Source organism: Salvelinus alpinus, chromosome 19 (assembly GCF_045679555.1).
Source record: "Salvelinus alpinus chromosome 19, SLU_Salpinus.1, whole genome shotgun sequence".
In the NCBI taxonomy this organism is placed as follows: Eukaryota; Metazoa; Chordata; class Actinopteri; order Salmoniformes; family Salmonidae; genus Salvelinus; species Salvelinus alpinus.
In genome coordinates this window covers 19605588-19633040 of record NC_092104.1, presented here as the reverse complement: position 1 = coordinate 19633040, position 27453 = coordinate 19605588, and positions in this window count along the sequence as shown.

Below are 27453 nucleotides of genomic sequence, written 5' to 3'. Positions count from 1 at the left end.
GTGGTAGTGGGGTGATAGATGTCTAGTCTCCTTTATGGCTCTAATCTGATAGTGGTAGTGAGGTGGTAGATGTCTAGTCTCCTTTATGGCTCTAATCTGACAGTAGTAGTGGGGTGGTAGATGTCTAGTCTCCCTTATGGCTCTAATCTGATAGTAGTAGTGGGGTGGTAGATGTCTAGTCTCCTTTATGGCATCTTATCTGATAGTGGGTAGATGTCTAGTCTCCTTTATGGCTCTAATCTGATAGTGGTAGTGGGGTGGAGATGTCTAGTCTCCTTTATGGCTCTAATCTGATATTGGTAGTGGGGTGATAGATGTCTAGTCTCCTTTATGGCTCTAATCTGATAGTGGTAGTGGGGTGGTAGATGTCTAGTCTCCTTTATGGCTCTAATCTGATAGTGGTAGATGTCTAGTCTCCTTTATGGCTCTAATCTGATAGTGGTAGTGGGGTGGTAGATGTCTAGTCTCCTTTATGGCTCTAATCTGATATAGGTAGTGGGGTTGTAGATGTCTAGTCTCCTTTATGGCTCTAATCTGATAGTAGTAGTGGGGTGGGAGATGTCTAGTCTCCTTTATGGCTCTAATCTGATATTGGTAGTGGGGTGATAGATGTCTAGTCTCCTTTATGGCTCTAATCTGATAGTGGTAGTGGGGTGGTAGATGTCTAGTCTCCTTTATGGCTCTATTCTGATAGTGGTAGATGTCTAGTCTCCTTTATGGCTCTAATCTGATAGTGGTAGTGGGGTGGTAGATGTTTAGTCTCCCTTATGGCTCTAATCTGATAGTAGTAGTGGGGTGGTAGATGTCTAGTCTCCTTTATGGCTCTACTCTGATAGTGGTAGATGTCTAGTCTCCTTTATGGCTCTAATCTGATAGTGGTAGTGGGGTGATAGATGTCTAGTCTCCGTTATGGCTCTAATCTGATAGTGGTAGATGTCTAGTCTCCTTTATGGCTCTAATCTGATATAGGTAGTGGGGTTGTAGATGTCTAGTCTCCTTTATGGCTCTAATCTGATAGTGGTAGATGTCTAGTCTCCTTTATGGCTCTAATCTGATAGTGGTAGTGGGGTGGTAGATGTCTAGTCTCCTTTATGGCTCTAATCTGATATTGGTAGTGGGGTGGTAGATGTCTAGTCTCCTTTATGGCTCTAATCTGATAGTGTTAGTGGGGTGGTAGATGTCTAGTCTCCTTTATGGCTCTAATCTGATAGTGGTAGTGGGGTGGTAGATGTCTAGTCTCCTTTATGGCTCTAATCTGATAGTGGTAGTGGGGTGGTAGATGTCTAGTCTCCTTTATGGCTCTAATCTGATATAGGTAGTGGGGTTGTAGATGTCTAGTCTCCTTTATGGCTCTAATCTGATAGTAGTAGTGGGGTGGTAGATGTCTAGTCTCCTTTATGGCTCTAATCTGATATTGGTAGTGGGGTGATAGATGTCTAGTCTCCTTTATGGCTCTAATCTGATAGTGGTAGTGGGGTGGTAGATGTCTAGTCTCCTTTATGGCTCTATTCTGATAGTGGTAGATGTCTAGTCTCCTTTATGGCTCTAATCTGATAGTGGTAGTGGGGTGGTAGATGTTTAGTCTCCCTTATGGCTCTAATCTGATAGTAGTAGTGGGGTGGTAGATGTCTAGTCTCCTTTATGGCTCTAATCTGATAGTGGTAGATGTCTAGTCTCCTTTATGGCTCTAATCTGATAGTGGTAGTGGGGTGATAGATGTCTAGTCTCCGTTATGGCTCTAATCTGATAGTGGTAGATGTCTAGTCTCCTTTATGGCTCTAATCTGATATAGGTAGTGGGGTTGTAGATGTCTAGTCTCCTTTATGGCTCTAATCTGATAGTGGTAGATGTCTAGTCTCCTTTATGGCTCTAATCTGATAGTGGCAGTGGGGTGGTAGATGTCTAGTCTCCTTTATGGCTCTAATCTGATATTGGTAGTGGGGTGATAGATGTCTAGTCTCCTTTATGGCTCTAATCTGATAGTGGTAGTGGGGTGGTAGATGTCTAGTCTCCTTTATGGCTCTATTCTGATAGTGGTAGATGTCTAGTCTCCTTTATGGCTCTAATCTGATAGTGGTAGATGTCTAGTCTCCTTTATGGCTATACTCTGATAGTGGTAGTGGGATGATAGATGTCTAGTCTCCTTTATGGTTCTAATCTGATAGTGGTAGTGAGGTGGTAGATGTCTAGTCTCCTTTATGGCTCTAATTTGACAGTAGTAGTGGGGTGGTAGATGTCTAGTCTCCCTTATGGCTCTAATCTGATAGTAGTAGTGGGGTGGTAGATGTCTAGTCTCCTTTATGGCATCTTATCTGATAGTGGATAGATGTCTAGTCTCCTTTATGGCTCTAATCTGATAGTGGTAGATGTCTAGTCTCCTTTATGGCTATACTCTGATAGTGGTAGTGGGATGATAGATGTCTAGTCTCCTTTATGGTTCTAATCTGATAGTGGTAGTGAGGTGGTAGATGTCTAGTCTCCTTTATGGCTCTAATTTGACAGTAGTAGTGGGGTGGTAGATGTCTAGTCTCCCTTATGGCTCTAATCTGATAGTAGTAGTGGGGTGGTAGATGTCTAGTCTCCTTTATGGCATCTTATCTGATAGTGGATAGATGTCTAGTCTCCTTTATGGCTCTAATCTGATAGTGGTAGTGGGGTGGAGATGTCTAGTCTCCTTTATGGCTCTAATCTGATATTGGTAGTGGGGTGATAGATGTCTAGTCTCCTTTATGGCTCTAATCTGATAGTGGTAGTGGGGTGGTAGATGTCTAGTCTCCTTTATGGCTCTAATCTGATAGTGGTAGATGTCTAGTCTCCTTTATGGCTCTAATCTGATAGTGGTAGTGGGGTGGTAGATGTCTAGTCTCCTTTATGGCTCTAATCTGATATAGGTAGTGGGGTTGTAGATGTCTAGTCTCCTTTATGGCTCTAATCTGATAGTGGTAGATGTCTAGTCTCCTTTATGGCTCTAATCTGATAGTGGCAGTGGGGTGGTAGATGTCTAGTCTCCCTTATGGCTCTAATCTGATAGTAGTAGTGGGGTGGTAGATGTCTAGTCTCCTTTATGGCTCTAATCTGATAGTGGTAGTGGGGTGGTAGATGTTTAGTCTCCCTTATGGCTCTAATCTGATAGTAGTAGTGGGGTGGTAGATGTTTAGTCTCCCTTATGGCTCTAATCTGATAGTGGTAGTGGGGTGGTAGATGTTTAGTCTCCTTTATGGCTCTAATCTGATAGTGGTAGTGGGGTGGTAGATGTTTAGTCTCCTTTATGGCTCTAATCTGATAGTGGTAGTGAGGTGGTAGATGTATAGTCTCCTTTATGGCTCTAATCTGACAGTAGTAGTGGGGTGGTAGATGTCTAGTCTCCCTTATGGCTCTAATCTGATAGTAGTAGTGGGGTGGTAGATGTCTAGTCTCCTTTATGGCTTCTTATCTGATAGTGGATAGATGTCTAGTCTCCTTTATGGCTCTAATCTGATAGTGGTAGTGGGGTGAAGATGTCTAGTCTCCTTTATGGCTCTAATCTGATATTGGTAGTGGGGTGATAGATGTCTAGTCTCCTTTATGGCTCTAATCTGATAGTGGTAGATGTCTAGTCTCCTTTATGGCTCTAATCTGATAGTGGTAGATGTCTAGTCTCCTTTATGGCTCTAATCTGATAGTGGTAGTGGGGTGGTAGATGTCTAGTCTCCTTATGGCTCTAATCTGATAATGGTAGTGAGGTGGTAGATGTCTAGTCTCCTTTATGGCTCTAATCTGATAGTGGTAGTGGGGTGGTAGATGTCTAGTCTCCTTTATGGCTCTAATCTGATAGTGGTAGTGGGGTGGTAGATGTCTAGTCTCCTTTATGGCTCTATTCTGATAGTGTTAGTGGGGTGATAGATGTCTAGTCTCCGTTATGGCTCTAATCTGATAGTGGTAGATGTCTAGTCTCCTTTATGGCTCTAATCTGATAGTGGTAGTGGGTTGATAGATGTCTCCGTTATGGCTCTAATCTGATAGTGGTAGATGTCTAGTCTCCTTTATGGCTATAATCTGATAGTGGTAGTGGGGTGGTAGATGTCTAGTCTCCTTTATGGCTCTAATCTGATAGTGGTAGTAGGGTGGTAGATGTCTAGTCTCCGTTATGGCTCTAATCTGATAGTGGTAGATGTCTAGTCTCCTTTATGGCTCTAATCTGATATAGGTAGTGGGGTTGTAGATGTCTAGTCTCCTTTATGGCTCTAATCTGATAGTGGTAGATGTCTAGTCTCCTTTATGGCTCTAATCTGATAGTGGCAGTGGGGTGGTAGATGTCTAGTCTCCTTTATGGCTCTAATCTGATATTGGTAGTGGGGTGATAGATGTCTAGTCTCCTTTATGGCTCTAATCTGATAGTGTTAGTGGGGTGGTAGATGTCTAGTCTCCTTTATGGCTCTAATCTGATAGTGGTAGTGGGGTGGTAGATGTCTAGTCTCCTTTATGGCTCTAATCTGATAGTGGTAGTGGGGTGGTAGATGTCTAGTCTCCTTTATGGCTCTAATCTGATATAGGTAGTGGGGTTGTAGATGTCTAGTCTCCTTTATGGCTCTAATCTGATAGTAGTAGTGGGGTGGTAGATGTCTAGTCTCCTTTATGGCTCTAATCTGATATTGGTAGTGGGGTGATAGATGTCTAGTCTCCTTTATGGCTCTAATCTGATAGTGGTAGTGGGGTGGTAGATGTCTAGTCTCCTTTATGGCTCTATTCTGATAGTGGTAGATGTCTAGTCTCCTTTATGGCTCTAATCTGATAGTGGTAGTGGGGTGGTAGATGTTTAGTCTCCCTTATGGCTCTAATCTGATAGTAGTAGTGGGGTGGTAGATGTCTAGTCTCCTTTATGGCTCTAATCTGATAGTGGTAGATGTCTAGTCTCCTTTATGGCTCTAATCTGATAGTGGTAGTGGGGTGATAGATGTCTAGTCTCCGTTATGGCTCTAATCTGATAGTGGTAGATGTCTAGTCTCCTTTATGGCTCTAATCTGATATAGGTAGTGGGGTTGTAGATGTCTAGTCTCCTTTATGGCTCTAATCTGATAGTGGTAGATGTCTAGTCTCCTTTATGGCTCTAATCTGATAGTGGCAGTGGGGTGGTAGATGTCTAGTCTCCTTTATGGCTCTAATCTGATAGTGGTAGTGGGGTGGTAGATGTCTAGTCTCCTTTATGGCTCTAATCTGATAGTGGTAGTGGGGTGGTAGATGTCTAGTCTCCTTTATGGCTCTATTCTGATAGTGGTAGATGTCTAGTCTCCTTTATGGCTCTAATCTGATAGTGGTAGATGTCTAGTCTCCTTTATGGCTATACTCTGATAGTGGTAGTGGGATGATAGATGTCTAGTCTCCTTTATGGTTCTAATCTGATAGTGGTAGTGAGGTGGTAGATGTCTAGTCTCCTTTATGGCTCTAATTTGACAGTAGTAGTGGGGTGGTAGATGTCTAGTCTCCCTTATGGCTCTAATCTGATAGTAGTAGTGGGGTGGTAGATGTCTAGTCTCCTTTATGGCATCTTATCTGATAGTGGATAGATGTCTAGTCTCCTTTATGGCTCTAATCTGATAGTGGTAGTGGGGTGGGAGATGTCTAGTCTCCTTTATGGCTCTAATCTGATAGTGGTAGTGGGGTGGTAGATGTCTAGTCTCCTTTATGGCTCTAATCTGATAGTGGTAGTGGGGTGGTAGATGTCTAGTCTCCTTTATGGCTCTAATCTGATAGTGGTAGATGTCTAGTCTCCTTTATGGCTCTAATCTGATAGTGGTAGTGGGGTGGTAGATGTCTAGTCTCCTTTATGGCTCTAATCTGATATAGGTAGTGGGGTTGTAGATGTCTAGTCTCCTTTATGGCTCTAATCTGATAGTGGTAGTGGGGTGGTAGATGTCTAGTCTCCTTTATGGCTCTAATCTGATAGTGGTAGTGGGGTGGTAGATGTCTAGTCTCCCTTATGGCTCTAATATGATAGTAGTAGTGGGGTGGTAGATGTCTAGTCTCCTTTATGGCTCTAATCTGATAGTGGTAGTGGGGTGGTAGATGTCTAGTCTCCCTTATGGCTCTAATCTGATAGTAGTAGTGGGGTGGTAGATGTTTAGTCTCCCTTATGGCTCTAATCTGATAGTGGTAGTGGGGTGGTAGATGTTTAGTCTCCTTTATGGCTCTAATCTGATAGTGGTAGTGGGGTGGTAGATGTTTAGTCTCCTTTATGGCTCTAATCTGATAGTGGTAGTGAGGTGGTAGATGTATAGTCTCCTTTATGGCTCTAATCTGACAGTAGTAGTGGGGTGGTAGATGTCTAGTCTCCCTTATGGCTCTAATCTGATAGTAGTAGTGGGGTGGTAGATGTCTAGTCTCCTTTATGGCTTCTTATCTGATAGTGGATAGATGTCTAGTCTCCTTTATGGCTCTAATCTGATAGTGGTAGTGGGGTGAAGATGTCTAGTCTCCTTTATGGCTCTAATCTGATATTGGTAGTGGGGTGATAGATGTCTAGTCTCCTTTATGGCTCTAATCTGATAGTGGTAGTGGGGTGGTAGATGTCTAGTCTCCTTTATGGCTCTAATCTGATAGTGGTAGATGTCTAGTCTCCTTTATGGCTCTAATCTGATAGTGGTAGTGGGGTGGTAGATGTCTAGTCTCCTTATGGCTCTAATCTGATAATGGTAGTGAGGTGGTAGATGTCTAGTCTCCTTTATGGCTCTAATCTGATAGTGGTAGTGGGGTGGTAGATGTCTAGTCTCCTTTATGGCTCTAATCTGATAGTGGTAGTGGGGTGGTAGATGTCTAGTCTCCTTTATGGCTCTATTCTGATAGTGTTAGTGGGGTGATAGATGTCTAGTCTCCGTTATGGCTCTAATCTGATAGTGGTAGATGTCTAGTCTCCTTTATGGCTCTAATCTGATAGTGGTAGTGGGTTGATAGATGTCTCCGTTATGGCTCTAATCTGATAGTGGTAGATGTCTAGTCTCCTTTATGGCTATAATCTGATAGTGGTAGTGGGGTGGTAGATGTCTAGTCTCCTTTATGGCTCTAATCTGATAGTGGTAGTAGGGTGGTAGATGTCTAGTCTCCCTTATGGCTCTAATCTGATAGTAGTAGTGGGGTGGTAGATGTCTAGTCTCCTTTATGGCTATACTCTGATAGTGGTAGTGGGGTGGTAGATGTCTAGTCCCCTTTATGGCTCTAATCTGATAGTGGTAGTGGGCTGGTAGATGTCTAGTCTCCTTTATGGCTCTAATCTGATAGTGGTAGTGGGGTGGAAGATGTCTAGTCTCCTTTATGGCTCTAATCTGATAGTGGTAGTGGGGTGATAGATGTCTAGTCTCCTTTATGGCTCTAATCTGATAGTGGTAGTGGGATGATAGATGTCTAGTCTACGTTATGGTTCTAATCTGATAGTGGTAGTGAGGTGGTAGATGTCTAGTCTCCTTTAAGGCTCTAATCTGACAGTAGTAGTGGGGTGGTAGATGTCTAGTCTCCCTTATGGCTCTAATCTGATAGTAGTAGTGGGGTGGTAGATGTCTAGTCTCCTTTATGGCTTCTTATCTAATAGTGGATAGATGTCTAGTCTCCTTTATTGCTCTAATCTGATAGTGGTAGTGGGGTGGTAGATGTCTAGTCTCCTTTATGGCTCTAATCTGATAGTGGTAGATGTCTAGTCTCCTTTATGGCTCTAATCTGATAGTGGTAGTGGGGTGGTAGATGTCTAGTCTCCTTTATGGCTCTAATCTGATATAGGTAGTGGGGTTGTAGATGTCTAGTCTCCTTTATGGCTCTAATCTGATAATAGTAGTGGGGTGGTAGATGTCTAGTCTCCTTTATGGCTCTAATCTGATAGTGGTAGTGGGGTGGTAGATGTCTAGTCTCCTTTATGGCTCTAATCTGATAGTGGTAGTGGGGTGGTAGATGTCTAGTCTCCCTTATGGCTCTAATCTGATAGTAGTAGTGGGGTGGTAGATGTCTAGTCTCCTTTATGGCTCTAATCTGATAGTGGTAGATGTCTAGTCTCCTTTATGGCTATACTCTGATAGTGGTAGTGGGGTGGTAGATGTCTAGTCCCCTTTATGGCTCTAATCTGATAGTGGTAGTGGGCTGGTAGATGTCTAGTCTCCTTTATGGCTCTAATCTGATAGTGGTAGTGGGGTGGAAGATGTCTAGTCTCCTTTATGGCTCTAATCTGATAGTGGTAGTGGGGTGATAGATGTCTAGTCTCCTTTATGGCTCTAATCTGATAGTGGTAGTGGGATGATAGATGTCTAGTCTCCCTTATGGTTCTAATCTGATAGTGGTAGTGAGGTGGTAGATGTCTAGTCTCCTTTAAGGCTCTAATCTGACAGTAGTAGTGGGGTGGTAGATGTCTAGTCTCCCTTATGGCTATAATCTGATAGTAGTAGTGGGGTGGTAGATGTCTAGTCTCCTTTATGGCTTCTGATCTGATAGTGGATAGATGTCTAGTCTCCTTTATGGCTCTAATCTGATAGTGGTAGTGGGGTGGTAGATTTCTAGTCTCCTTTATGGCTCTAATCTGATAGTGGTAGTGGGGTGGTAGATGTCTAGTCTCCTTTATGGCTCTAATCTGATAGTGGTAGATGTCTAGTCTCCTTTATGGCTCTAATCTGATAGTGGTAGTGGGGTGGTAGATGTCTAGTCTCCTTTATGGCTCTAATCTGATATAGGTAGTGGGGTTGTAGATGTCTAGTCTCCTTTATGGCTCTAATCTGATAGTAGTAGTGGGGTGGTAGATGTCTAGTCTCCTTTATGGCTCTAATCTGATAGTGGTAGTGGGGTGGTAGATGTCTAGTCTCCTTTATGGCTCTATTCTGATAGTGGTAGATGTCTAGTCTCCTTTATGGCTCTAATCTGATAGTGGTAGTGGGGTGGTAGATGTTTAGTCTCCCTTATGGCTCTAATCTGATAGTAGTAGTGGGGTGGTAGATGTCTAGTGTCCTTTATGGCTCTAATCTGATAGTGGTAGATGTCTAGTCTCCTTTATGGCTCTAATCTGATAGTGGCAGTGGGGTGGTAGATGTCTAGTCTCCCTTATGGCTCTAATCTGATAGTAGTAGTGGGGTGGTAGTTGTCTAGTCTCCTTTATGGCTCTAATCTGATAGTGGTAGTGGGGTGGTAGATGTTTAGTCTCCCTTATGGCTCTAATCTGATAGTAGTAGTGGGGTGGTAGATGTCTAGTCTCCTTTATGGCTCTAATCTGATATTGGTAGTGGGGTGATAGATGTCTAGTCTCCTTTATGGCTCTAATCTGATAGTGGTAGTGGGGTGGTAGATGTCTAGTCTCCTTTATGGCTCTATTCTGATAGTGGTAGATGTCTAGTCTCCTTTGTGGCTCTAATCTGATAGTGGTAGTGGGGTGGTAGATGTCTAGTCTCCCTTATGGCTCTAATCTGATAGTAGTAGTGGGGTGGAAGATGTCTAGTCTCCTTTATGGCTCTAATCTGATAGTGGTAGATGTCTAGTCTCCTTTATGGCTATACTCTGATAGTGGTAGTGGGTGGTAGATGTCTAGTCTCCTTTATGGCTCTAATCTGATAGTGGTAGTGGGGTGGTACATGTCTAGTCTCCTTTATGGCTCTAATCTGATAGTGGTAGTGGGGTGATAGATGTCTAGTCTCCTTTATGGCTCTAATCTGATAGTGGTAGTGGGATGATAGATGTCTAGTCTCCTTTATGGTTCTAATCTGATAGTGGTAGTGAGGTGGTAGATGTCTAGTCTCCTTTATGGCTCTAATCTGACAGTAGTAGTGGGGTGGTAGATGTCTAGTCTCCCTTATGGCTCTAATCTGATAGTAGTAGTGGGGTGGTAGATGTCTAGTCTCCTTTATGGCATCTTATCTGATAGTGGATAGATGTCTAGTCTCCTTTATGGCTCTAATCTGATAGTGGTAGTGGGGTGGAGATGTCTAGTCTCCTTTATGGTTCTAATCTGATAGTGGTAGTGAGGTGGTAGATGTCTAGTCTCCTTTATGGCTCTAATTTGACAGTAGTAGTGGGGTGGTAGATGTCTAGTCTCCCTTATGGCTCTAATCTGATAGTAGTAGTGGGGTGGTAGATGTCTAGTCTCCTTTATGGCATCTTATCTGATAGTGGATAGATGTCTAGTCTCCTTTATGGCTCTAATCTGATAGTGGTAGTGGGGTGGAGATGTCTAGTCTCCTTTATGGCTCTAATCTGATATTGGTAGTGGGGTGATAGATGTCTAGTCTCCTTTATGGCTCTAATCTGATAGTGGTAGTGGGGTGGTAGATGTCTAGTCTCCTTTATGGCTCTAATCTGATAGTGGTAGATGTCTAGTCTCCTTTATGGCTCTAATCTGATAGTGGTAGTGGGGTGGTAGATGTCTAGTCTCCTTTATGGCTCTAATCTGATATAGGTAGTGGGGTTGTAGATGTCTAGTCTCCTTTATGGCTCTAATCTGATAGTGGTAGATGTCTAGTCTCCTTTATGGCTCTAATCTGATAGTGGCAGTGGGGTGGTAGATGTCTAGTCTCCCTTATGGCTCTAATATGATAGTAGTAGTGGGGTGGTAGATGTCTAGTCTCCTTTATGGCTCTAATCTGATAGTGGTAGTGGGGTGGTAGATGTTTAGTCTCCCTTATGGCTCTAATCTGATAGTAGTAGTGGGGTGGTAGATGTTTAGTCTCCCTTATGGCTCTAATCTGATAGTGGTAGTGGGGTGGTAGATGTTTAGTCTCCTTTATGGCTCTAATCTGATAGTGGTAGTGGGGTGGTAGATGTTTAGTCTCCTTTATGGCTCTAATCTGATAGTGGTAGTGAGGTGGTAGATGTATAGTCTCCTTTATGGCTCTAATCTGACAGTAGTAGTGGGGTGGTAGATGTCTAGTCTCCCTTATGGCTCTAATCTGATAGTAGTAGTGGGGTGGTAGATGTCTAGTCTCCTTTATGGCTTCTTATCTGATAGTGGATAGATGTCTAGTCTCCTTTATGGCTCTAATCTGATAGTGGTAGTGGGGTGAAGATGTCTAGTCTCCTTTATGGCTCTAATCTGATATTGGTAGTGGGGTGATAGATGTCTAGTCTCCTTTATGGCTCTAATCTGATAGTGGTAGTGGGGTGGTAGATGTCTAGTCTCCTTTATGGCTCTAATCTGATAGTGGTAGATGTCTAGTCTCCTTTATGGCTCTAATCTGATAGTGGTAGTGGGGTGGTAGATGTCTAGTCTCCTTATGGCTCTAATCTGATAATGGTAGTGAGGTGGTAGATGTCTAGTCTCCTTTATGGCTCTAATCTGATAGTGGTAGTGGGGTGGTAGATGTCTAGTCTCCTTTATGGCTCTAATCTGATAGTGGTAGTGGGGTGGTAGATGTCTAGTCTCCTTTATGGCTCTATTCTGATAGTGTTAGTGGGGTGATAGATGTCTAGTCTCCGTTATGGCTCTAATCTGATAGTGGTAGATGTCTAGTCTCCTTTATGGCTCTAATCTGATAGTGGTAGTGGGTTGATAGATGTCTCCGTTATGGCTCTAATCTGATAGTGGTAGATGTCTAGTCTCCTTTATGGCTATAATCTGATAGTGGTAGTGGGGTGGTAGATGTCTAGTCTCCTTTATGGCTCTAATCTGATAGTGGTAGTAGGGTGGTAGATGTCTAGTCTCCCTTATGGCTCTAATCTGATAGTAGTAGTGGGGTGGTAGATGTCTAGTCTCCTTTATGGCTATACTCTGATAGTGGTAGTGGGGTGGTAGATGTCTAGTCCCCTTTATGGCTCTAATCTGATAGTGGTAGTGGGCTGGTAGATGTCTAGTCTCCTTTATGGCTCTAATCTGATAGTGGTAGTGGGGTGGAAGATGTCTAGTCTCCTTTATGGCTCTAATCTGATAGTGGTAGTGGGGTGATAGATGTCTAGTCTCCTTTATGGCTCTAATCTGATAGTGGTAGTGGGATGATAGATGTCTAGTCTACGTTATGGTTCTAATCTGATAGTGGTAGTGAGGTGGTAGATGTCTAGTCTCCTTTAAGGCTCTAATCTGACAGTAGTAGTGGGGTGGTAGATGTCTAGTCTCCCTTATGGCTCTAATCTGATAGTAGTAGTGGGGTGGTAGATGTCTAGTCTCCTTTATGGCTTCTGATCTGATAGTGGATAGATGTCTAGTCTCCTTTATGGCTCTAATCTGATAGTGGTAGTGGGGTGGTAGATGTCTAGTCTCCTTTATGGCTCTAATCTGATAGTGGTAGATGTCTAGTCTCCTTTATGGCTCTAATCTGATAGTGGTAGTGGGGTGGTAGATGTCTAGTCTCCTTTATGGCTCTAATCTGATATAGGTAGTGGGGTTGTAGATGTCTAGTCTCCTTTATGGCTCTAATCTGATAATAGTAGTGGGGTGGTAGATGTCTAGTCTCCTTTATGGCTCTAATCTGATAGTGGTAGATATCTAGTCTCCTTTATGGCTCTAATCTGATAGTGGTAGTGGGGTGGTAGATGTCTAGTCTCCCTTATGGCTCTAATCTGATAGTAGTAGTGGGGTGGTAGATGTCTAGTCTCCTTTATGGCTCTAATCTGATAGTGGTAGATGTCTAGTCTCCTTTATGGCTATACTCTGATAGTGGTAGTGGGGTGGTAGATGTCTAGTCCCCTTTATGGCTCTAATCTGATAGTGGTAGTGGGCTGGTAGATGTCTAGTCTCCTTTATGGCTCTAATCTGATAGTGGTAGTGGGGTGGAAGATGTCTAGTCTCCTTTATGGCTCTAATCTGATAGTGGTAGTGGGGTGATAGATGTCTAGTCTCCTTTATGGCTCTAATCTGATAGTGGTAGTGGGATGATAGATGTCTAGTCTACGTTATGGTTCTAATCTGATAGTGGTAGTGAGGTGGTAGATGTCTAGTCTCCTTTAAGGCTCTAATCTGACAGTAGTAGTGGGGTGGTAGATGTCTAGTCTCCCTTATGGCTATAATCTGATAGTAGTAGTGGGGTGGTAGATGTCTAGTCTCCTTTATGGCTTCTGATCTGATAGTGGATAGATGTCTAGTCTCCTTTATGGCTCTAATCTGATAGTGGTAGTGGGGTGGTAGATTTCTAGTCTCCTTTATGGCTCTAATCTGATATTGGTAGTGGGGTGATAGATGTCTAGTCTCCTTTGTGGCTCTAATCTGATAGTGGTAGATATCTAGTCTCCTTTATGGCTCTAATCTGATAGTGGTAGTGGGGTGGTAGATGTCTAGTCTCCTTTATGGCTCTAATCTGATATAGGTAGTGGGGTTGTAGATGTCTAGTCTCCTTTATGGCTCTAATCTGATAGTAGTAGTGGGGTGGTAGATGTCTAGTCTCCTTTATGGCTCTAATCTGATAGTGGTAGTGGGGTGGTAGATGTCTAGTCTCCTTTATGGCTCTATTCTGATAGTGGTAGATGTCTAGTCTCCTTTATGGCTCTAATCTGATAGTGGTAGTGGGGTGGTAGATGTTTAGTCTCCCTTATGGCTCTAATCTGATAGTAGTAGTGGGGTGGTAGATGTCTAGTGTCCTTTATGGCTCTAATCTGATAGTGGTAGATGTCTAGTCTCCTTTATGGCTCTAATCTGATAGTGGCAGTGGGGTGGTAGATGTCTAGTCTCCCTTATGGCTCTAATCTGATAGTAGTAGTGGGGTGGTAGTTGTCTAGTCTCCTTTATGGCTCTAATCTGATAGTGGTAGTGGGGTGGTAGATGTTTAGTCTCCCTTATGGCTCTAATCTGATAGTAGTAGTGGGGTGGTAGATGTCTAGTCTCCTTTATGGCTCTAATCTGATATTGGTAGTGGGGTGATAGATGTCTAGTCTCCTTTATGGCTCTAATCTGATAGTGGTAGTGGGGTGGTAGATGTCTAGTCTCCTTTATGGCTCTATTCTGATAGTGGTAGATGTCTAGTCTCCTTTGTGGCTCTAATCTGATAGTGGTAGTGGGGTGGTAGATGTCTAGTCTCCCTTATGGCTCTAATCTGATAGTAGTAGTGGGGTGGAAGATGTCTAGTCTCCTTTATGGCTCTAATCTGATAGTGGTAGATGTCTAGTCTCCTTTATGGCTATACTCTGATAGTGGTAGTGGGTGGTAGATGTCTAGTCTCCTTTATGGCTCTAATCTGATAGTGGTAGTGGGGTGGTACATGTCTAGTCTCCTTTATGGCTCTAATCTGATAGTGGTAGTGGGGTGGTAGATGTCTAGTCTCCTTTATGGCTCTAATCTGATAGTGGTAGTGGGATGATAGATGTCTAGTCTCCTTTATGGTTCTAATCTGATAGTGGTAGTGAGGTGGTAGATGTCTAGTCTCCTTTATGGCTCTAATCTGACAGTAGTAGTGGGGTGGTAGATGTCTAGTCTCCCTTATGGCTCTAATCTGATAGTAGTAGTGGGGTGGTAGATGTCTAGTCTCCTTTATGGCTTCTTATCTGATAGTGGATAGATGTCTAGTCTCCTTTATGGCTCTAATCTGATAGTGGTAGTGGGGTGGTAGATGTCTAGTCTCCTTTATGGCTCTAATCTGATATTGGTAGTGGGGTGATAGATGTCTAGTCTCCTTTATGGCTCTAATCTGATAGTGGTAGTGGGGTGGTAGATGTCTAGTCTCCTTTATGGCTCTAATCTGATAGTGGTAGTGGGGTGATAGATGTCTAGTCTCCTTTATGGCTCTAATCTGATAGTGGTAGTGGGATGATAGATGTCTAGTCTACGTTATGGTTCTAATCTGATAGTGGTAGTGAGGTGGTAGATGTCTAGTCTCCTTTAAGGCTCTAATCTGACAGTAGTAGTGGGGTGGTAGATGTCTAGTCTCCCTTATGGCTCTAATCTGATAGTGGTAGTGGGGTGGTAGATGTCTAGTCTCCCTTATGGCTCTAATCTGATAGTAGTAGTGGGGTGGTAGATGTCTAGTCTCCTTTATGGCTCTAATCTGATATTGGTAGTGGGGTGATAGATGTCTAGTCTCCTTTATGGCTCTAATCTGATAGTGGTAGTGGGGTGGTAGATGTCTAGTCTCCTTTATGGCTCTATTCTGATAGTGGTAGATGTCTAGTCTCCTTTATGGCTCTAATCTGATAGTGGTAGTGGGGTGGTAGATGTCTAGTCTCCCTTATGGCTCTAATCTGATAGTAGTAGTGGGGTGGAAGATGTCTAGTCTCCTTTATGGCTCTAATCTGATAGTGGTAGATGTCTAGTCTCCTTTATGGCTATACTCTGATAGTGGTAGTGGGTGGTAGTGTCTAGTCTCCTTTATGGCTCTAATCTGATAGTGGTAGTGGGGTGGTAGATGTCTAGTCTCCTTTATGGCTCTAATCTGATAGTGGTAGTGGGGTGGGAGATGTCTAGTCTCCTTTATGGCTCTAATCTGATAGTGGTAGTGGGGTGATAGATGTCTAGTCTCCTTTATGGCTCTAATCTGATAGTGGTAGTGGGGTGGTAGATGTCTAGTCTCCTTTATGGCTCTAATCTGATAGTGGTAGTGGGGTGATAGATGTCTAGTCTCCTTTATGGCTCTAATCTGATAGTGGTAGTGGGATGATAGATGTCTAGTCTACGTTATGGTTCTAATCTGATAGTGGTAGTGAGGTGGTAGATGTCTAGTCTCCTTTAAGGCTCTAATCTGACAGTAGTAGTGGGGTGGTAGATGTCTAGTCTCCCTTATGGCTCTAATCTGATAGTGGTAGTGGGGTGATAGATGTCTAGTCTCCTTTATGGCTCTAATCTGATAGTGGTAGTGGGATGATAGATGTCTAGTCTCCTTTATGGTTCTAATCTGATAGTGGTAGTGAGGTGGTAGATGTCTAGTCTCCTTTATGGCTCTAATCTGACAGTAGTAGTGGGGTGGTAGATGTCTAGTCTCCCTTATGGCTCTAATCTGATAGTAGTAGTGGGGTGGTAGATGTCTAGTCTCCTTTATGGCATCTTATCTGATAGTGGATAGATGTCTAGTCTCCTTTATGGCTCTAATCTGATAGTGGTAGTGGGGTGGAGATGTCTAGTCTCCTTTATGGCTCTAATCTGATATTGGTAGTGGGGTGATAGATGTCTAGTCTCCTTTATGGCTCTAATCTGATAGTGGTAGTGGGGTGGTAGATGTCTAGTCTCCTTTATGGCTCTAATCTGATAGTGGTAGTGGGGTGATAGATGTCTAGTCTCCTTTATGGCTCTAATCTGATAGTGGTAGTGGGATGATAGATGTCTAGTCTACGTTATGGTTCTAATCTGATAGTGGTAGTGAGGTGGTAGATGTCTAGTCTCCTTTATGGCTCTAATCTGACAGTAGTAGTGGGGTGGTAGATGTCTAGTCTCCCTTATGGCTCTAATCTGATAGTAGTAGTGGGGTGGTAGATGTCTAGTCTCCTTTATGGCTTCTGATCTGATAGTGGATAGATGTCTAGTCTCCTTTATGGCTCTAATCTGATAGTGGTAGTGGGGTGGTAGATTTCTAGTCTCCTTTATGGCTCTAATCTGATATTGGTAGTGGGGTGATAGATGTCTAGTGTCCTTTATGGCTCTAATCTGATAGTGGTAGATGTCTAGTCTCCTTTCTGGCTCTAATTTATGGCTCTAATCTGATAGTGGCAGTGGGGTGGTAGATGTCTAGTCTCCCTTATGGCTCTAATCTGATAGTAGTAGTGGGGTGGTAGATGTCTAGTCTCCTTTATGGCTCTAATCTGATAGTGGTAGTGGGGTGGTAGATGTCTAGTCTCCCTTATGGCTCTAATCTGATAGTAGTAGTGGGGTGGTAGATGTCTAGTCTCCTTTTTGGCTCTAATCTGATATTGGTAGTGGGGTGAAAGATGTCTAGTCTCCTTTATGGCTCTAATCTGATAGTGGTAGTGGGGTGGTAGATGTCTAGTCTCCTTTATGGCTCTATTCTGATAGTGGTAGATGTCTAGTCTCCTTTATGGCTCTAATCTGATAGTGGTAGTGGGGTGGTAGATGTCTAGTCTCCCTTATGGCTCTAATCTGATAGTAGTAGTGGGGTGGAAGATGTCTAGTCTCCTTTATGGCTCTAATCTGATAGTGGTAGATGTCTAGTCTCCTTTATGGCTATACTCTGATAGTGGTAGTGGGTGGTAGATGTCTAGTCTCCTTTATGGCTCTAATCTGATAGTGGTAGTGGGGTGGTAGATGTCTAGTCTCCTTTATGGCTCTAATCTGATAGTGGTAGTGGGGTGATATATGTCTAGTCTCCTTTATGGCTCTAATCTGATAGTGGTAGTGGGATGATAGATGTCTAGTCTCCTTTATGGTTCTAATCTGATAGTGGTAGTGAGGTGGTAGATGTCTAGTCTCCTTTATGGCTCTAATCTGACAGTAGTAGTGGGGTGGTAGATGTCTAGTCTCCCTTATGGCTCTAATCTGATAGTAGTAGTGGGGTGGTAGATGTCTAGTCTCCTTTATGGCATCTTATCTGATAGTGGATAGATGTCTAGTCTCCTTTATGGCTCTAATCTGATAGTGGTAGTGGGGTGGTAGATGTCTAGTCTCCTTTATGGCTCTAATCTGATATTGGTAGTGGGGTGATAGATGTCTAGTCTCCTTTATGGCTCTAATCTGATAGTGGTAGTGGGGTGGTAGATGTCTAGTCTCCTTTATGGCTCTAATCTGATATAGGTAGATGTCTAGTCTCCTTTATGGCTCTAATCTGATAGTGGTAGTGGGGTGATAGATGTCTAGTCTCCTTTATGGCTCTAATCTGATAGTGGTAGTGGGATGATAGATGTCTAGTCTACGTTATGGTTCTAATCTGATAGTGGTAGTGAGGTGGTAGATGTCTAGTCTCCTTTAAGGCTCTAATCTGACAGTAGTAGTGGGGTGGTAGATGTCTAGTCTCCCTTATGGCTCTAATCTGATAGTGGTAGTGGGGTGATAGATGTCTAGTCTCCTTTATGGCTCTAATCTGATAGTGGTAGTGGGATGATAGATGTCTAGTCTCCTTTATGGGTCTAATCTGATAGTGGTAGTGAGGTGGTAGATGTCTAGTCTCCTTTATGGCTCTAATCTGACAGTAGTAGTGGGGTGGTAGATGTCTAGTCTCCCTTATGGCTCTAATCTGATAGTAGTAGTGGGGTGGTAGATGTCTAGTCTCCTTTATGGCATCTTATCTGATAGTGGATAGATGTCTAGTCTCCTTTATGGCTCTAATCTGATAGTGGTAGTGGGGTGGAGATGTCTAGTCTCCTTTATGGCTCTAATCTGATATTGGTAGTGGGGTGATAGATGTCTAGTCTCCTTTATGGCTCTAATCTGATAGTGGTAGTGGGGTGGTAGATGTCTAGTCTCCTTTATGGCTCTAATCTGATAGTGGTAGTGGGGTGATAGATGTCTAGTCTCCTTTATGGCTCTAATCTGATAGTGGTAGTGGGATGATAGATGTCTAGTCTCCTTTATGGTTCTAATCTGATAGTGGTAGTGAGGTGGTAGATGTCTAGTCTCCTTTATGGCTCTAATCTGACAGTAGTAGTGGGGTGGTAGATGTCTAGTCTCCCTTATGGCTCTAATCTGATAGTAGTAGTGGGGTGGTAGATGTCTAGTCTCCTTTATGGCTTCTTATCTGATAGTGGATAGATGTCTAGTCTCCTTTATGGCTCTAATCTGATAGTGGTAGTGGGGTGGTAGATTTCTAGTCTCCTTTATGGCTCTAATCTGATATTGGTAGTGGGGTGATAGATGTCTAGTCTCCTTTATGGCTCTAATCTGATAGTGGTAGTGGGGTGGTAGATGTCTAGTCTCCTTTATGGCTCTAATCTGATAGTGGTAGATGTCTAGTCTCCTTTATGGCTCTAATCTGATAGTGGTAGTGGGGTGGTAGATGTCTAGTCTCCTTTATGGCTCTAATCTGATATAGGTAGTGGGGTGGTAGATGTCTAGTCTCCTTTATGGCTCTAAACTGATAGTAGTAGTGGGGTGGTAGATGTCTAGTCTCCTTTATGGCTCTAATCTGATAGTGGTAGATATCTAGTCTCCTTTATGGCTCTAATCTGATAGTGGTAGTGGGGTGGTAGATGTCTAGTCTCCTTTATGGCTCTAATCTGATATAGGTAGTGGGGTTGTAGATGTCTAGTCTCCTTTATGGCTCTAATCTGATAGTAGTAGTGGGGTGGTAGATGTCTAGTCTCCTTTATGGCTCTAATCTGATAGTGGTAGTGGGGTGGTAGATGTCTAGTCTCCTTTATGGCTCTATTCTGATAGTGGTAGATGTCTAGTCTCCTTTATGGCTCTAATCTGATAGTGGTAGTGGGGTGGTAGATGTCTAGTCTCCCTTATGGCTCTAATCTGATAGTAGTAGTGGGGTGGTAGATGTCTAGTGTCCTTTATGGCTCTAATCTGATAGTGGTAGATGTCTAGTCTCCTTTATGGCTCTAATCTGATAGTGGCAGTGGGGTGGTAGATGTCTAGTCTCCCTTATGGCTCTAATCTGATAGTAGTAGTGGGGTGGTAGATGTCTAGTCTCCTTTATGGCTCTAATCTGATAGTGGTAGTGGGGTGGTAGATGTTTAGTCTCCCTTATGGCTCTAATCTGATAGTAGTAGTGGGGTGGTAGATGTCTAGTCTCCTTTATGGCTCTAATCTGATATTGGTAGTGGGGTGATAGATGTCTAGTCTCCTTTATGGCTCTAATCTGATAGTGGTAGTGGGGTGGTAGATGTCTAGTCTGCTTTATGGCTCTAATCTGATAGTGGTAGATGTCTAGTCTCCTTTATGGCTCTAATCTGATAGTGGTAGTGGGGTGGTAGATGTCTAGTCTCCCTTATGGCTCTAATCTGATAGTAGTAGTGGGGTGGAAGATGTCTAGTCTCCTTTATGGCTCTAATCTGATAGTGGTAGATGTCTAGTCTCCTTTATGGCTATACTCTGATAGTGGTAGTGGGGTGGTAGATGTCTAGTCTCCTTTATGGCTCTAATCTGATAGTGGTAGTGGGGTGGTAGATGTCTAGTCTCCTTTATGGCTCTAATCTGATAGTGGTAGTGGGGTGATAGATGTCTAGTCTCCTGTATGGCTCTAATCTGATAGTGGTAGTGGGGTGATAGATGTCTAGTCTCCTTTATGGTTCTAATCTGATAGTGGTAGTGAGGTGGTAGATGTCTAGTCTCCTTTATGGCTCTAATCTGACAGTAGTAGTGGGGTGGTAGATGTCTAGTCTCCCTTATGGCTCTAATCTGATAGTAGTAGTGGGGTGGTAGATGTCTAGTCTCCTTTATGGCATCTTATCTGATAGTGGATAGATGTCTAGTCTCCTTTATGGCTCTAATCTGATAGTGGTAGTGGGGTGGAGATGTCTAGTCTCCTTTATGGCTCTAATCTGATATTGGTAGTGGGGTGATAGATGTCTAGTCTCCTTTATGGCTCTAATCTGATAGTGGTAGTGGGGTGGTAGATGTCTAGTCTCCTTTATGGCTCTAATCTGATAGTGGTAGATGTCTAGTCTCCTTTATGGCTCTAATCTGATAGTGGTAGTGGGGTGGTAGATGTCTAGTCTCCTTTATGGCTCTAATCTGATATAGGTAGTGGGGTTGTAGATGTCTAGTCTCCTTTATGGCTCTAATCTGATAGTAGTAGTGGGGTGGTAGATGTCTAGTCTCCTTTATGGCTCTAAATCTGATATTGGTAGTGGGGTGATAGATGTCTAGTCTCCTTTATGGCTCTAATCTGATAGTGGTAGTGGGGTGGTAGATGTCTAGTCTCCTTTATGGCTCTATTCTGATAGTGGTAGATGTCTAGTCTCCTTTATGGCTCTAATCTGATAGTGGTAGTGGGGTGGTAGATGTTTAGTCTCCCTTATGGCTCTAATCTGATAGTAGTAGTGGGGTGGTAGATGTCTAGTCTCCTTTATGGCTCTAATCTGATAGTGGTAGATGTCTAGTCTCCTTTATGGCTCTAATCTGATAGTGGTAGTGGGGTGATAGATGTCTAGTCTCCGTTATGGCTCTAATCTGATAGTGGTAGATGTCTAGTCTCCTTTATGGCTCTAATCTGATAGTGGTAGTGGGATGATAGATGTTTAGTCTCCTTTATGGCTCTAATCTGATAGTGGTAGTGGGGTGGTAGATGTCTAGTCTCCTTTATGGCTCTAATCTGATAGTGGTAGTGGGGTGGTAGATGTCTAGTCTCCTTTATGGCTCTAATCTGCTAGTGGTAGTGGGGTGGTAGATGTCTAGTCTCCCTTATGGCTCTAATCTGATAGTAGTAGTGGGGTGGTAGATGTCTAGTCTCCTTTATGGCTCTAATCTGATAGTGGTAGATGTCTAGTCTCCTTTATGGCTATACTCTGATAGTGGTAGTGGGGTGGTAGATGTCTAGTCTCCTTTATGGCTCTAATCTGATAGTGGTAGTGGGGTGGTAGATGTCTAGTCTCCTTTATGGCTCTACTCTGATAGTGGTAGTAGGGTGGTAGATGTCTAGTCTCCTTTATGGCTCTAATCTGATAGTGGTAGTGGGATGATAGATGTCTAGTCTCCTTTATGGCTCTAATCTGACAGTAGTAGTGGGGTGGTAGATGTCTAGTCTCCTTTATGGCTCTAATCTGATAGTGGTAGTGGGGTGGTAGATGTCTAGTCTCCCTTATGGCTCTAATCTGATAGTAGTAGTGGGGTGGTAGATGTCTAGTCTCCTTTATGGCTCTAATCTGATAGTGGTAGATGTCTAGTCTCCTTTATGGCTATACTCTGATAGTGGTAGTGGGATGGTAGATGTCTAGTCTCCTTTATGGCTCTAATCTGATAGTGGTAGTGGGGTGGTAGATGTCTAGTCTCCTTTATGGCTCTAATCTGATAGTGGTAGTGGGGTGGTAGATGTCTAGTCTCCTTTATGGCTCTAATCTGATAGTGGTAGTGGGATGATAGATGTCTAGTCTCCTTTATGGCTATAATCTGATAGTGGTAGATGTCTAGTCTCCTTATGGCTCTAATCTGATAGTGGTAGTGAGGTGGTAGATGTCTAGTCTCCTTTATGGCTCTAATCTGATAGTGGTAGTGGGGTGGTAGATGTCTAGTCTCCTTTATGGCTCTAATCTGATAGTGGTAGTGAGGTGGTAGATGTCTAGTCTCCTTTATGGCTCTAATCTGATAGTAGTAGTGGGGTGGTAGATGTCTAGTCTCCCTTATGGCTCTAATCTGATAGTGGTAGTGGGGTGGTAGATGTCTAGTCTCCTTTATGGCTCTAATCTGATAGTGGTAGTGGGGTGGTAGATGTCTAGTCTCCTTTATGGCTCTAATCTGATAGTGGTAGATGTCTAGTCTCCTTTATGGCTCTAATCTGATAGTGGTAGTGGGGTGGTAGATGTCTAGTCTCCTTTATGGCTCTAATCTGATATAGGTAGTGGGGTTGTAGATGTCTAGTCTCCTTTATGGCTCTAATCTGATAGTAGTAGTGGGGTGGTAGATGTCTAGTCTCCTTTATGGCTCTAATCTGATATTGGTAGTGGGGTGATAGATGTCTAGTCTCCTTTATGGCTCTAATCTGATAGTGGTAGTGGGGTGGTAGATGTCTAGTCTCCTTTATGGCTCTATTCTGATAGTGGTAGATGTCTAGTCTCCTTTATGGCTCTAATCTGATAGTGGTAGTGGGGTGGTAGATGTTTAGTCTCCCTTATGGCTCTAATCTGATAGTAGTAGTGGGGTGGTAGATGTCTAGTCTCCTTTATGGCTCTAATCTGATAGTGGTAGATGTCTAGTCTCCTTTATGGCTCTAATCTGATAGTGGTAGTGGGGTGATAGATGTCTAGTCTCCGTTATGGCTCTAATCTGATAGTGGTAGATGTCTAGTTCCTTTATGGCTCTAATCTGATAGTGGTAGTGGGATGATAGATGTCTAGTCTCCTTTATGGTTCTAATCTGATAGTGGTAGTGAGGTGGTAGATGTCTAGTCTCCTTTATGGCTCTAATCTGACAGTAGTAGTGGGGTGGTAGATGTCTAGTCTCCCTTATGGCTCTAATCTGATAGTGGTAGTGGGGTGGTAGATGTCTAGTCTCCCTTATGGCTCTAATCTGATAGTAGTAGTGGGGTGGTAGATGTCTAGTCTCCTTTATGGCTCTAATCTGATAGTGGTAGATGTCTAGTCTCCTTTATGGCTATACTCTGATAGTGGTAGTGGGTGGTAGATGTCTAGTCTCCTTTATGGCTCTAATCTGATAGTGGTAGTGGGGTGGTAGATGTCTAGTCTCCTTTATGGCTCTAATCTGATAGTGGTAGTGGGGTGATAGATGTCTAGTCTCCTTTATGGCTCTAATCTGATAGTGGTAGTGGGATGATAGATGTCTAGTCTCCTTTATGGTTCTAATCTGATAGTGGTAGTGAGGTGGTAGATGTATAGTCTCCTTTATGGCTCTAATCTGACAGTAGTAGTGGTGTGGTAGATGTCTAGTCTCCCTTATGGCTCTAATCTGATAGTAGTAGTGGGGTGGTAGATGTCTAGTCTCCTTTATGGCTCTAATCTGATATTGGTAGTGGGGTGATAGATGTCTAGTCTCCTTTATGGCTCTAATCTGATAGTGGTAGTGGGGTGGTAGATGTCTAGTCTCCTTTATGGCTCTATTCTGATAGTGGTAGATGTCTAGTCTCCTTTATGGCTCTAATCTGATAGTGGTAGTGGGGTGGTAGATGTTTAGTCTCCCTTATGGCTCTAATCTGATAGTAGTAGTGGGGTGGTAGATGTCTAGTCTCCTTTATGGCTCTAATCTGATAGTGGTAGATGTCTAGTCTCCTTTATGGCTCTAATCTGATAGTGGTAGTGGGGTGATAGATGTCTAGTCTCCGTTATGGCTCTAATCTGATAGTGGTAGATGTCTAGTCTCCTTTATGGCTCTAATCTGATAGTGGTAGTGGGATGATAGATGTTTAGTCTCCTTTATGGTTCTAATCTGATAGTGGTAGTGAGGTGGTAGATGTCTAGTCTCCTTTATGGCTCTAATCTGACAGTAGTAGTGGGGTGGTAGATGTCTAGTCTCCTTTATGGCTCTAATCTGATAGTGGTAGTGGGGTGGTAGATGTCTAGTCTCCCTTATGGCTCTAATCTGATAGTAGTAGTGGGGTGGTAGATGTCTAGTCTCCTTTATGGCTCTAATCTGATAGTGGTAGATGTCTAGTCTCCTTTATGGCTATACTCTGATAGTGGTAGTGGGTGGTAGATGTCTAGTCTCCTTTATGGCTATACTCTGATAGTGGTAGTGGGTGGTAGATGTCTAGTCTCCTTTATGGCTCTAATCTGATAGTGGTAGTGGGATGATAGATGTCTAGTCTCCTTTATGGTTCTAATCTGATAGTGGTAGTGAGGTGGTAGATGTATAGTCTCCTTTATGGCTCTAATCTGACAGTAGTAGTGGGGTGGTAGATGTCTAGTCTCCCTTATGGCTCTAATCTGATAGTAGTAGTGGGGTGGTAGATGTCTAGTCTCCTTTATGGCTTCTTATCTGATAGTGGATAGATGTCTAGTCTCCTTTATGGCTCTAATCTGATAGTGGTAGTGGGGTGAAGATGTCTAGTCTCCTTTATGGCTCTAATCTGATATTGGTAGTGGGGTGATAGATGTCTAGTCTCCTTTATGGCTCTAATCTGATAGTGGTAGTGGGGTGGTAGATGTCTAGTCTCCTTTATGGCTCTAATCTGATAGTGGTAGATGTCTAGTCTCCTTTATGGCTCTAATCTGATAGTGGTAGTGGGGTGGTAGATGTCTAGTCTCCTTTATGGCTCTATTCTGATAGTGGTAGATGTCTAGTCTCCTTTATGGCTCTAATCTGATAGTGGTAGTGGGGTGGTAGATGTTTAGTCTCCCTTATGGCTCTAATCTGATAGTGGTAGATGTCTAGTCTCCTTTATGGCTCTAATCTGATAGTGGTAGATGTCTAGTCTCCTTTATGGCTCTAATCTGATAGTGGTAGTGGGGTGATAGATGTCTAGTCTCCGTTATGGCTCTAATCTGATAGTGGTAGATGTCTAGTCTCCTTTATGGCTATAATCTGATAGTGGTAGTGGGACGATAGATGTCTAGTCTCCTTTATGGTTCTAATCTGATAGTGGTAGTGAGGTGGTAGATGTCTAGTCTCCTTTATGGCTCTAATCTGATAGTAGTAGTGGGGTGGTAGATGTCTAGTCTCCTTTATGGCTCTAATCTGATAGTGGTAGTGGGGTGGTAGATGTCTAGTCTCCCTTATGGCTCTAATCTGATAGTAGTAGTGGGGTGGTAGATGTCTAGTCTCCTTTATGGCTCTAATCTGATAGTGGTAGATGTCTAGTCTCCTTTATGGCTATACTCTGATAGTGGTAGTGGGTGGTAGATGTCTAGTCTCCTTTATGGCTCTAATCTGATAGTGGTAGTGGGGTGGTAGATGTCTAGTCTCCTTTATGGCTCTAATCTGATAGTGGTAGTGGGGTGATAGATGTCTAGTCTCCTTTATGGCTCTAATCTGATAGTGGTAGTGGGATGATAGATGTCTAGTCTCCTTTATGGTTCTAATCTGATAGTGGTAGTGAGGTGGTAGATGTCTAGTCTCCTTTATGGCTCTAATCTGACAGTAGTAGTGGGGTGGTAGATGTCTAGTCTCCCTTATGGCTATAATCTGATAGTGGTAGTGGGGTGGTAGATGTCTAGTCTCCTTTATGGCTCTAATCTGATAGTGGTAGTGGGGTGGTAGATGTCTAGTCTCCTTTATGGCTCTAATCTGATAGTGGTAGTGGGGTGATAGATGTCTAGTCTCCTTTATGGCTCTAATCTGATAGTGGTAGTGGGATGATAGATGTCTAGTCTCCTTTATGGTTCTAATCTGATAGTGGTAGTGAGGTGGTAGATGTCTAGTCTCCTTTATGGCTCTAATCTGATAGTGGTAGTGGGGTGATAGATGTCTAGTCTCCTTTATGGCTCTAATCTGATAGTGGTAGTGGGATGATAGATGTCTAGTCTCCTTTATGGCTATAATCTGATAGTGGTAGATGTCTAGTCTCCTTTATGGCTCTAATCTGATAGTGGTAGTGGGGTGGTAGATGTCTAGTCTCCTTTATGGCTCTAATCTGATAGTGGTAGTGGGGTGGTAGATGTCTAGTCTCCTTTATGGCTCTAATCTGATAGTGGTAGTGAGGTGGTAGATGTCTAGTCTCCTTTATGGCTCTAATCTGATAGTAGTAGTGGGGTGGTAGATGTCTAGTCTCCTTTATGGCTCTAATCTGATAGTGGTAGTGGGGTGGTAGATGTCTAGTCTCCTTTATGGCTCTAATCTGATAGTGGTAGTGGGGTGGTAGATGTCTAGTCTCCTTTATGGCTCTAATCTGATAGTGGTAGATGTCTAGTCTCCTTTATGGCTCTAATCTGATAGTGGTAGTGGGGTGGTAGATGTCTAGTCTCCTTTATGGCTCTAATCTGATATAGGTAGTGGGGTTGTAGATGTCTAGTCTCCTTTATGGCTCTAATCTGATAGTAGTAGTGGGGTGGTAGATGTCTAGTCTCCTTTATGGCTCTAATCTGATATTGGTAGTGGGGTGATAGATGTCTAGTCTCCTTTATGGCTCTAATCTGATAGTGGTAGTGGGGTGGTAGATGTCTAGTCTCCTTTATGGCTCTATTCCGATAGTGGTAGATGTCTAGTCTCCTTTATGGCTCTAATCTGATAGTGGTAGTGGGGTGGTAGATGTTTAGTCTCCCTTATGGCTCTAATCTGATAGTAGTAGTGGGGTGGTAGATGTCTAGTCTCCTTTATGGCTCTAATCTGATAGTGGTAGATGTCTAGTCTCCTTTATGGCTCTAATCTGATAGTGGTAGTGGGGTGATAGATGTCTAGTCTCCGTTATGGCTCTAATCTGATAGTGGTAGATGTCTAGTCTCCTTTATGGCTCTAATCTGATAGTGGTAGTGGGATGATAGATGTTTAGTCTCCTTTATGGTTCTAATCTGATAGTGTTAGTGAGGTGGTAGATGTCTAGTCTCCCTTATGGCTATAATCTGATAGTGGTAGTGGGGTGGTAGATGTCTAGTCTCCTTTATGGCTCTAATCTGATAGTGGTAGTGGGGTGGTAGATGTCTAGTCTCCTTTATGGCTCTAATCTGATAGTGGTAGTGGGGTGATAGATGTCTAGTCTCCTTTATGGCTCTAATCTGATAGTGGTAGTGGGATGATAGATGTCTAGTCTCCTTTATGGTTCTAATCTGATAGTGGTAGTGAGGTGGTAGATGTCTAGTCTCCTTTATGGCTCTAATCTGATAGTGGTAGTGGGGTGATAGATGTCTAGTCTCCTTTATGGCTCTAATCTGATAGTGGTAGTGGGATGATAGATGTCTAGTCTCCTTTATGGCTATAATCTGATAGTGGTAGATGTCTAGTCTCCTTATGGCTCTAATCTGATAGTGGTAGTGAGGTGGTAGATGTCTAGTCTCCTTTATGGCTCTAATCTGATAGTGGTAGTGGGGTGGTAGATGTCTAGTCTCCTTTATGGCTCTAATCTGATAGTGGTAGTGAGGTGGTAGATGTCTAGTCTCCTTTATGGCTCAACCTAA